Raw genomic sequence first — 10707 nt, forward strand, 5'->3', positions numbered from 1 at the left:
TATCTGGAAGAAGAAGAAATGTGCAGGAATGATTTAGAAGTATAATGTGGTGTTCAGGGGAAAGAGAATACAAGGATATGCAGTTCCCAGAACTTTAAGACCCCTTTGGGATATGAATCACTTAACACAAATGATATGTCAGTAATTAGGTTTCCCATAAACATCTATTGCCTCCCCACTTCCAGCTTATAATTCCTCTACTGATAGCTATAAGATCTCATCATATGATTTTTTTGAGCATCAGCAAGTACAGGTGATATAGAGAAAGATGAGCATTATTCAAACGTCATCTGGGAGGTACTGTCAAAATTTGTTAAACAATAATTTAAAAAATATAATGAGTGGGTGGAAAGGTAAAAGTGAATTTCATAGTGTAATGTGAAAAAAGTCTTTGCATAATGGAAGGAAATCTACTTCATTGTTGAAGTTAAAAGCTGTTCACATTGTATAACTGCAATAGAAAATTTCATGCAGTTTTGAAGTCTTATATATCTGTTATCATCCTCTCTTGCTTAATCATGAATAACTTTGCCTAAAGAACAAATACTCTGCTGGAAATTGATGTAGAGATGATAAGTGGCATCCTAATACTTCTTACACCACATTCAGAGAAGGTAATGTTTTATCACTTTTCAATTTATAATTTTTAAAAGTGTTATTTTTATATTAATCAGCTCTTTTAGCAAATAAATCTGGGTAGAGTCTTAATCAATGAGCTATCTACTGTATAAAAACACTGAGCCAGTTTTCAAGTTTAAAATCACTTTTAAACAAAAGCATTACTTACATGTGAATAATCACCATGCCACAGCATTGTATTTTTGAGCATATGTTAGGTTCTACAAAGTATGAAAGACAATTTATTGGTTCAATACTTATCTTCACTATAAAGTACATTTAATGAAGATGTTGCATTAGGCGATTCTCAGAATTCATTTCAAACAAACAAACATCTACTGAAGGCCTGCCAGGGGCATCTTTACAGGATAAGAGTAAGGCTTGCTTTCTGCCTGAACATTTCATGTTTCAGAAGGGGAGCTAAAGACGCATGCACAAATAACAATAACAAAAATAAGATCTAAGAATTGCTAAAAAGGGTTACATGGAAAAATTGTTAGGGGTACAAAGATGAAATATAGGTTAATTTCTGCTAAACCCGAAGATGTTTATTTGAAGCCTAGTTGAGGAAGGAGAAGACTAAGTAAAGCTTAATTAAAAACCAGTAGAATAGGGAAGGACATTGAGCAAACTATGTGCATTACAAATGTGACATAGAAAATCCCATTATTATATATAATTATAATGTACCAAAAATAAAAAAATTAGATTAGAAGAAGAGGACCAGAGAAGGTAGGAGGAAATGATAATATGAAGTACTAGAGAATGAGACTGATCAACTTGTTGTGTGTATGTACAAATGTGTCACAGTGAATCCACTATTATGTATAATTACAATATTTTTTTTAAAAAATGGATTTAAGGTATAGGAAGGAGTACATTTTCTAAGTCACTTCTTGTAAAAATATAGTTCCTCTGTATCTGATATTTATCTCACAGTCTTAAGAATTATGGATTTTTATAAAACCAAGTTAATTCCAAAGTTATACCATAGTAAAATTATTATATCATTATTATCATCACTCTGTCCCTAGTCATATTCCAAGCATTGTGAAGACTGCAAAAGCCCCATTAATGGTGCTTTGAAGACCTTGAACTCTAGGTAGATCCATAATATAGAAATCTTATGTTTGATTTACATTTTCATTTTCAAAGTACAAATGGAAAATAAATGAATTATTTTAAAAGAAAGTCATAAAAAAAGACATATTCTAGAAGACACAGGGAAAATAAGGCTGGGCAACAGGTAATTGTTGCTGTGGATCTTCTGTATTGCCCATAGCTCTGGTCAACAACGGGGCCTCTTCCACAGACATTTGTATCACAGGGTCTGGGATGCTGGCCAAGGGACTCTGTTTATATTATGACCCCAGATACAAACTACAAATATTAGGTGTGAACTTGTTATTGTCCTGGGACCCATAATACAGTTGCCCATGGCTTTCTTGTGATCAGTCTTATGAAGCAGGAACCCCAGTATGTATTACTGCACTGGATTTTTGGAAGGAGGATAGAAAAAACATGGAAGATATAGGAGTCCCTATTTGATCTTCAGTTCATTTGATGTCCCCTAGTACTATCACAGACTGCTGCTTACCTAATAATTTTAAAATAATGCATTTTTCTAATATAATATATATTTGAGGGTGATAGAGTGAGATACACACCCAATTCCATACTGTTTTGGGGAACTCGTAACCTATGATAGAAACCTTAGCATCCACCAGGTAACTATTTTCAGGTCCTCCATTGAAATGGTGATTGAATTCCTCTGTGAAGTTCTTTTTTAAGTTAAAACTATTCATGTCACTTACTTCCCAAAGTTACCCACATTGCCTCAAGGCCAGAACAATACTGAATGGAACAAGGATTGGGAAGTAGGGAATAGAATAGGGGATGGTCAACACCCAAATCATAGACTTTGTGAGTTTCTGAGTCGACTTCTTCTTCAGGTACTGAAAAATCCCAGGCTTCAAAAAACATTGCCCAAATCTAAGTCTATTCTGAAAAGATCTGTATATATCTGTTTTAAAAACTTGCTTCACAGTCTGTCTGCTTCTTGGAGGAAATTTAATACTCCATGGAAAGGCATCTGCTCTCAGAAGGATAAGATCCCTTTTGGGGTGTTGAAACAATAAATTTTAAAATGATAGCCAGATAGCTAGGAGAGCTCATGTAGCTTCCCAAGCTTCCAAACTCCTCCTAGAGACTATCTCAGGCATACAGACTATTGAGGCCAATGAGCAGGAATCCATCCATAAAACTAACAGAAAAAAAATTAAAGAAAAAAATGTCAATGATACACTTGAGTAGAATAATTTTTAACTTAATATAAATAATGCATAACATAAAATATGTATTTATTTAGTAAACACCTAGTGTACCACAACAGCAATCACACAAAAATCACCCTGGTTTTGCAACTGAATAATAAATACAGCACCTTAAAATACCTGACTGCCAAGATGGATAAAAGAGCAGAGAAGGCAGTAAGTTGACCTCAAATTCCACAGCTTCCAGTCTCTGGGGAAGAAGAGACTGAGGGTGCTAGAGGCTGCACAGAGGTAGCAGCAGCACGCATAGGTGCTGAATAATGGATATGCTTGGGAGCTCTTGGTGGAGGCTGCAAGACCGCTATGGAGGAAGGGAAGATGTTGAAGAACTTCAAGGGTCTTGTGGTGTCTAGGGTAAAACCAGAGGCAAGATTGATAATAAATCTTTCAATAACCTCCCAAATAGTACATCTAAAGATTTTTATCCATGATAGCAGAAGAGCATTTGTTCTCTTGCTAAAAGAATCACTGATTTGAACTGAATATATTAATGCTGTTGGATTTAGTCTAAGAAAGATGGACCAATATTACCCATTCAAAACCATGATGTGCTGGCTTGCATATTAGCACAAAATGACAGAACACATTTTTCTGGGAATTTTCAGAATGCTTTCCAAATGGTTAAGCTGAGTTACTTTATTGATCATAAAGGGTTCCTAATATAAGGGAGGGACTGCTGAGATGGCGCTACCGTCTACAATGGGTTGCAGTTTGTAGCAATGAACTTGCCATCTCCAATCAAGCCTTCCGCAAGCTGCTCACTGCGCAGCCGTTATCTTCACGTGCTGACACATGTAATCTAACATTCTCACTTTGCCACAGCCAGAGCAATTGCTTGACAATTTGATTATAGTTTCCTGTCAGCTCAGGCACAGAATATTTCTGTGAGCTTTCAGCAACTGCAAAATATTTTGATTTGAAAATGATAGTGATCTATGAAGAAAAATGTCTTCAAAATATTGATTTCTGATAACAAATCCAGATCTGCATAAAGGAAATGGCTTTAAATGTCAATGAATAGGTATATACTGGAATAAATAAGGGATGAAGGGGTGAAGGTTTAGTTGTGAAAACTACTGAAAGGAACAGAGCTTGTGACAAAAGAGCCATCATGTATTCAATAGCCTGGTGGAGATAACTGAATGACCATTCTACAGGTCCAGTATACAATACATGTTAGCATGGTTTCCACAGTGCTCTTCTTCTTTTAAACAACTTAAGGTTATTGGGCACATACTTTGGTAGACATTTTATTGGAAAGGAAAATGAAGAATGAAACCTTGTCATTTAGAAGGCAAATTATCTCTGCTTTATAAATAATGTGTGTGTTTAAATGATCTAACCTCAAATGTTAAAAGTCATATCTATATGCAAGAATTTTTGTTCTTTACTATAACATGGGGTGAGACTTTTTCAATATATGAGAATGACTGGCCCTCTCTGCCCCCTAATAGAGATGTGAAATAGGATTTCTCTTGAATTATTGACCTTTCCCCATGAAATGAGAATGTGCCAAGAAAGAACTTCACATTCTTTTTTGTTCCTTTAGAAATCAGTCATTCAAAATAGTTACCACCAGCATTTTAGGCATTTCTACATAATGGGAGAGCTCTCCACCAAATAATACAAAACTGAAATTATTTCCGCAAATGAACAAGATAAAAATGAGCAAAGGATCAGACTGAAAAATCAAGGAATTTTAAATGGAGGAAAATGTTCTAAAATGAAAACCTATTACTATAGCCCTGGAGCTAAAGGTAATTTATGGGTAGACCAGTAAAACATGTGTACCTCAATAATGCAATCAATCACTTCACCTGGGATCCAGCCACTCACAATGTAATACTCCAGCATGAATCTGGATTTTTCAAGCTGCTATTAGTCAAATAACTTTTAATGACTTCTACTTTTAGACAACAGTTGGGGCTATTTAAATCTATAATTTGTCCTACATTTCTTTTTAAACAGGCATGCAACCACACATGCCCACATTGCTTGTATTCAGAACAGGGAAGGCAAATGGTTATAGCACCTGGGCTTTGAAAGCATAAATTATTTAAGAAAAAAAAGTGTCTGCCACTTCTATAATAAGGCATGATTTATATACAGTAAAATTTATACCTTTTAGCATAAGGCTTTGTGAATTTTGACAAACACAGATAGCCATGTTACCAACACTAGTCAAAATAAAGAATAGCTCAATTATTCTCCCCATTCCTCCCTACTTTTCTGTAATGAAACACTCCTTACTTTCCAAGTCCCTGACAGCCACTTATCTGTTTTCCATCCCTATAGTTTCATCTTTTCCAGAATATCATATAATGGAATTATTCGTTAAATAGTCTTTTTCCCCATGATTTTATTGGTGCATTATAATTATATATTATAAATGTCATTGTTACATAATCATACATGCACATCACAATATGATTTTGTCAATATTGTTTACCAATATTTCTTCTTTGCCTCTCTTCCTCCTTTCCCTTAAGTTCAGAATATTGTCTTGTAAGTCTGATTTCTCTCATATATAAAAATGTGTTTAAGACCCATCCAAGTTACTGTTATGTATTTTTCTTCTTTGGCCACGTAGTATTTTATTGCATGGGTATGCAATAAAATTTTGAACTAATTGCACTCATTGGTGATTAGTAAAGCCTCTATAAATATTTACTTATAAGTTTTTCTGTAAATGTGGGCTTTAATTTATACCTATGGAGATAACTCTGGCTTACATAGTAAGTATATGTTTGATTTTTACAAAAAAAAAACTTCCAAACTATTTTGAAAAGTAGCTGAACTATTTCATATTCTTGCAAGCAATGTTTGGGAGTTTCAGTTGCTCCACATGTTTCCCAGCACTTGACATTATCAATTATATTAAGTGTGTCTTTTAGCTATTCTAATAGGACTGTTATGGTTTCAGATTGTGATTGAAATTCCTAATGAATAATAATCTTAAACATCTTTAATATGCTTAAATGTCATTCTTATATTCTCTTTAGTGAAGTGTCTATTTAAATATTTTGCTCATTGTTTAAAATTGGGTTGATAATTTTTTCTGTCTCCCATTCCATTTATTTTTCTTCTCTTTTATCCTTAGTTCTCTTTTCTTTTTTTTTATTTATACATGAGAGCTGAATGCACTGCAACTCTTATTACATATATAGAGGATAATTTTTTTATTAATTGCTCATGATAATACAATGAATTTTTCATATCTCTGGTTGTATACACAGTATACTCACACCAATTCGTGTCTTCATACATGTACTTTGGATAGTAATGATCATCACATTCCACCATCATTTCGAACCCCATGCCCCCCCTTTCCCTTCAACCCCTCTGCACTATCTAGAGTTCGTCTATTCCTCCCATGCTCCCTCTCCCTATCCCACTATTAATCAGCCTGCTTATATCAAAGAAAACATTTAGCATTTGGTTTTTTGGGATTGGCTAACTTCACATAGCATTATCTTCTCTAACTCCATCCATTTACCTGCAAATGCCATGATTTTATTCTCTTTTAATGCTGAGTATTATTCCATTGTGTACATATTCCACATTTTTTTAATCCATTCATCTACTGAAGGGCATCTAGGTTGGTTCCACAGTTTAGCTATTGTGAATTGTGCTGCTATAAACACTGATGTAGCCATGTCCCTGTAGTATGCTGTTTTTAAGTCCTTTGGAGAGAGATAGCTGGGTCAAATGGTGGTTTCATTTCCAATTTTCCAAGGAATCTCCATACTGCTTTCCATATTGGCTGCACCAATTTGCAGTCCCACCAGCAATGTATGAGTGTACCTTTTCCCACATCTTCATCAACACTTATTGTTGTTTGTCTTTGTAATAGCTTCCATTCTGACTGGAGTGAAATGAAATCTTTAGTGATTTTGATTTGCATTTCTCTAATTGCTAGAGATGATGAACATTTTTTTTTCATATATTTGTTGATTGACTGTATATCATCTTCTGAGAAGTGTCTGTTCAGGTCCTTGGCCCATTTACTGATTGGGTTATTTGTTTCTTTGGTGTTTAACTTTTTGAGCTCTTTATATACCATAGAAATTAGTGCTCAATCTGATGTGTGAGGTGTAAAGATTTGTTACCGAGATGTAGGCTCTCTATTCACCTCACAGATGGTTTCTTTTGCTGAGAAGAAATTTTTTAGTTTGAGTCCATCCCATTTATTGATTCTTGATTTTAATTTGTGCACCAAAGCAGTCTTATTAAGGAAGTTGGGGCCTAATCCCACATGATAGAGATTAGGGGTTATTTTTTCTTCTATTATATGCAGGGTCTCTGGTTTTATTCCTAAGTCATTGATCCATTTTGATTGAGTTTTGTGCATGGTGTGAGATAAGGGTTTAATTTCATTTTGTTACATATGGATTTCCAGTTTTACCAGCACTATTTGTTGAAGATGCTATCTTTTCTCCAATGCATACTTTTGGCACCTTTGTCTAAGATAAGATAATTATAATTTTGTGGGTTAGTCTCTGTGTCCTCTGTTCTGTACCATTGGTCTGCCAGTCTGTTTTGGTGCCAATACCATGCTGTTTTTGTTACTATTGCTCTGTAGTATAGTTTATGGTCTGGTATAGTGATGCCCCCTGCTTCACTCTTCCTGCTAAGGATTACTTTAGGTATTCTGGGTCTCTTATTTTGCCACCTGATTTTAATAATTGCTTTTTCTATTTCTATAAGAAATGTCATTGTAATTTTAATCAGAATTTCATTAAATCTGTATAGTGCTTTTAGCGGTATGGTCATTTTGATAATATTAATTCTGCCTATCCACAGCAAGGTAGACCTTTCCATCTTCTAAGGTTTTCTTTGACTTCTTTATTTAGGCTTCTGTAATTTTCATTATCTAGATCTTTCATCTCTTTTGTTAAATTGATTCCCACCTATTTTTTTAATGGGGTAGTTTTTCTCATTTCCATTTCTGAGGATTTATCACTGACATACAGAAATGCCTTTGATATATAAGTGTTAATTTTGTATCCTGCTACTTTGCTGAATTCATTTATTAGTTCTAGAAGTTTTCTAGTGGAACTTTTAGGGTCTTCTAGGTATAAAATCATATCATCAGCAAATAGGGCCAATTTGTATTCTTTTCCTATATGTATCCCTTTAATTTCTTTCATCTGTCTAATTGCTCTGGCCAGTGTTTCCAGAACTATGCTAAATAGAAGTGGTGAAAGAGGGCATTCATATCTTGTTCCAGATTTTAGAGGAAATGCCTTCAATTTTTCTCCATTTAGAATGATGTTGGCCTGGGGCTTAGCATAGATAGCCTTTATGGTGTTGAGATATGTTCCTGTTATCCCAAATTTTTCTAGTGTTTTGAACATAAAGGGGTGCTGTATTTTGTCAAATGCTTTTTCTGTGTATATTGAGATGATCATATGATTCTTATCTTTAAGTCTATTGATGTGATCAATTACAATTATTGATTTCCATATGTTAAACCAAACTTGCATCCTGGGATGAATCCCACTTGATCGTGGTGTACAATCTTTTTGATATATTTTTGTAATCGATTTGCCAGAATTTTAGCATCTATGTTCATTAGAGATATTGGTCTAAAGTTTTCTTTTTTTGATCTGTCTTTGCTTGGTTTTGGAATCAGGGTGATATTGGCCTCAAAGAATGAGTTTGGAAGTGCTCCTTTTTTTTTTCTATTTCCTAAAATAAATTGAAGAGTACTGGTATTAGTTCTTCTCTAAAGTTCTTGTAGAACTCGATTGTGTAGCCATCTGGTTCTGGGCTTTTCTTGGTTGATAGACTTTTGATGGAGTCTTCCTATTTTGTCACTTGAAATTGATCTGTTTAAATTGCGTATATCATCCTGATTCAATTTGCGCAAATTATATGACTCCAGAAATTTGTTGATGCCTTAAATATTTTCTATTTTATTGGAATACAAGTGTTCAAAATAATTTCTAATTATCTTCTGTATTTCTATAGTGTCTGTTGTGATATTTCCTTTTTCATCATTTATGTTAGAATTTGAGTTTTGTAAATCCTTCTCTTTATTAGCATGGCTAAGGATCTTTCAATTATATTTATTTTTTCAAAGAACCAACCTTTTGTTCTGTCAATTTTTTAATTTTTTTGTTTCAATTTCATTGATTTCAGTTCTGATTTTAATTGATAATTTTTTATTATTGCCTTGTAAAAGCAATGTAAGCTGGATTGAAATTATTTTTCAATTAAGAGATTTCAAATATTCTCTCCAAATCTATGTCTTTTAATTATTTTAAAAGTGTCATTTATAGAATGATGTGTTCTTTTTGATGAGGTCCAATTTATCAATCATTGTTTTTCTTTTATGAGGATCTAAGAAATCTATGTCTATCTCAAGATCAAAAGTTTTTTTCTTTGTTTTCTTCTTTACAAATTATTTATAAGATAGCTTAAAATAGACATATTATCAATGAAATTTCAGTGAAACCTGTAAGTAAAGAGAATGAACAACTTTTTTTAATTTAGAAGAATATTAAAAGCCTTTACAAATTAAAAACAAATTAAAGAAATTAAATTTAGAATATTAAAAGCTTTGGAAATTCTGAAATTGTGATATGGTACCTAAAAATATAACAATCATAAAAAGATGATAGCCATTCATTTATTAAGTGTTTATTAATGGACCTACAGGTTGTAGTTACTTCTGTAGATGGTAGAGTAACAGTTGAAAATGATGATGGTCTCAAGAGAGGATTCAGAGAGGATAAAGAACTATGGGCTCCGTTGAAGGCTTTCAACTTCTGGGGAAAGGTTTGTATAGTAAAATGCAGTTCATTTCAGTCAACTTTAGCTCTCAACACAATAGAAACTACTATTTCCCATCTAGTGCAGTGGCAGGAAGGTGTGCCCTTCTTCCTGGGGCAGGCTGCACATAGTTTGCAGGACACAGGGTATGTTAAAGAAGCCTGTCCTTCAATGTTGGGGATCTGAATTCAGATCACTGCCACTTCTGATTATCAAGGTACAGACAAGGGATTAGTAGCCATTGTTGGCCGCAGTGCCTGTCTTCATTGCAAGCTCCTTGCTATCAGACCAAAATGATTTCCAGTGAATTTAAAGGTTTGGACCTTGTTCATATTCCTCCTACCACTAACTTTCCTCTTTTTTTCCTTTTGGGATCAGACATTAAAAGGGAGGGTAGTCATCAGCAGCTGCATAAACAAGGAAAGTTAGAAAGTGATTACATACCCAGGAAAAGATGCAGTATCAGAAAAATAAACTGAGAAGACCTTGAGTTTATATCTCAAGTTGATATCATTTGTGCAGATCTGACATAAAACAATTTTTAAAAAATAGGAATTAAAAAGATAATAGAAACAGTTGACCCTGGGAAAGGAGAACTCAATTCGAGTTACTGCATTAGTAGATTCAAATGTTCAGGCTTCAACAACAACAAAAAACACCAGACACACAAAGAAACAGAAAAGTATGGCCATTCCAAAGGAAAAAAATTGAAACAACAGAAACTTTCCTAGATAAAAGCCTGCTGACAGACCTATTAGTCCAAGAGATTAAAACAGTATCTTAAAGACCTTCAAAAATCTAAAGGAGTATATGGATAAAGTCAAGAAAACAATATATGAACAAAATATAAATATCAATAAAAATGCAGAAAATCTAAAAATAAAACAAAATGAAATTATAGAGCTAAAAACACAATAACTGAAATGAAAATTCCAATAGATGAATTTATCTGCATATTTGAACAGGCAGAATAAACAAG

The sequence above is a fragment of the Marmota monax genome, unplaced genomic scaffold, assembly GCF_021218885.2.
Source record: "Marmota monax isolate L192 unplaced genomic scaffold, Marmota_monax_Labrador192_F-V1.1 WCK01_AAM20220418_F8-fsc00184, whole genome shotgun sequence".
Taxonomy (NCBI): Eukaryota; Metazoa; Chordata; class Mammalia; order Rodentia; family Sciuridae; genus Marmota; species Marmota monax.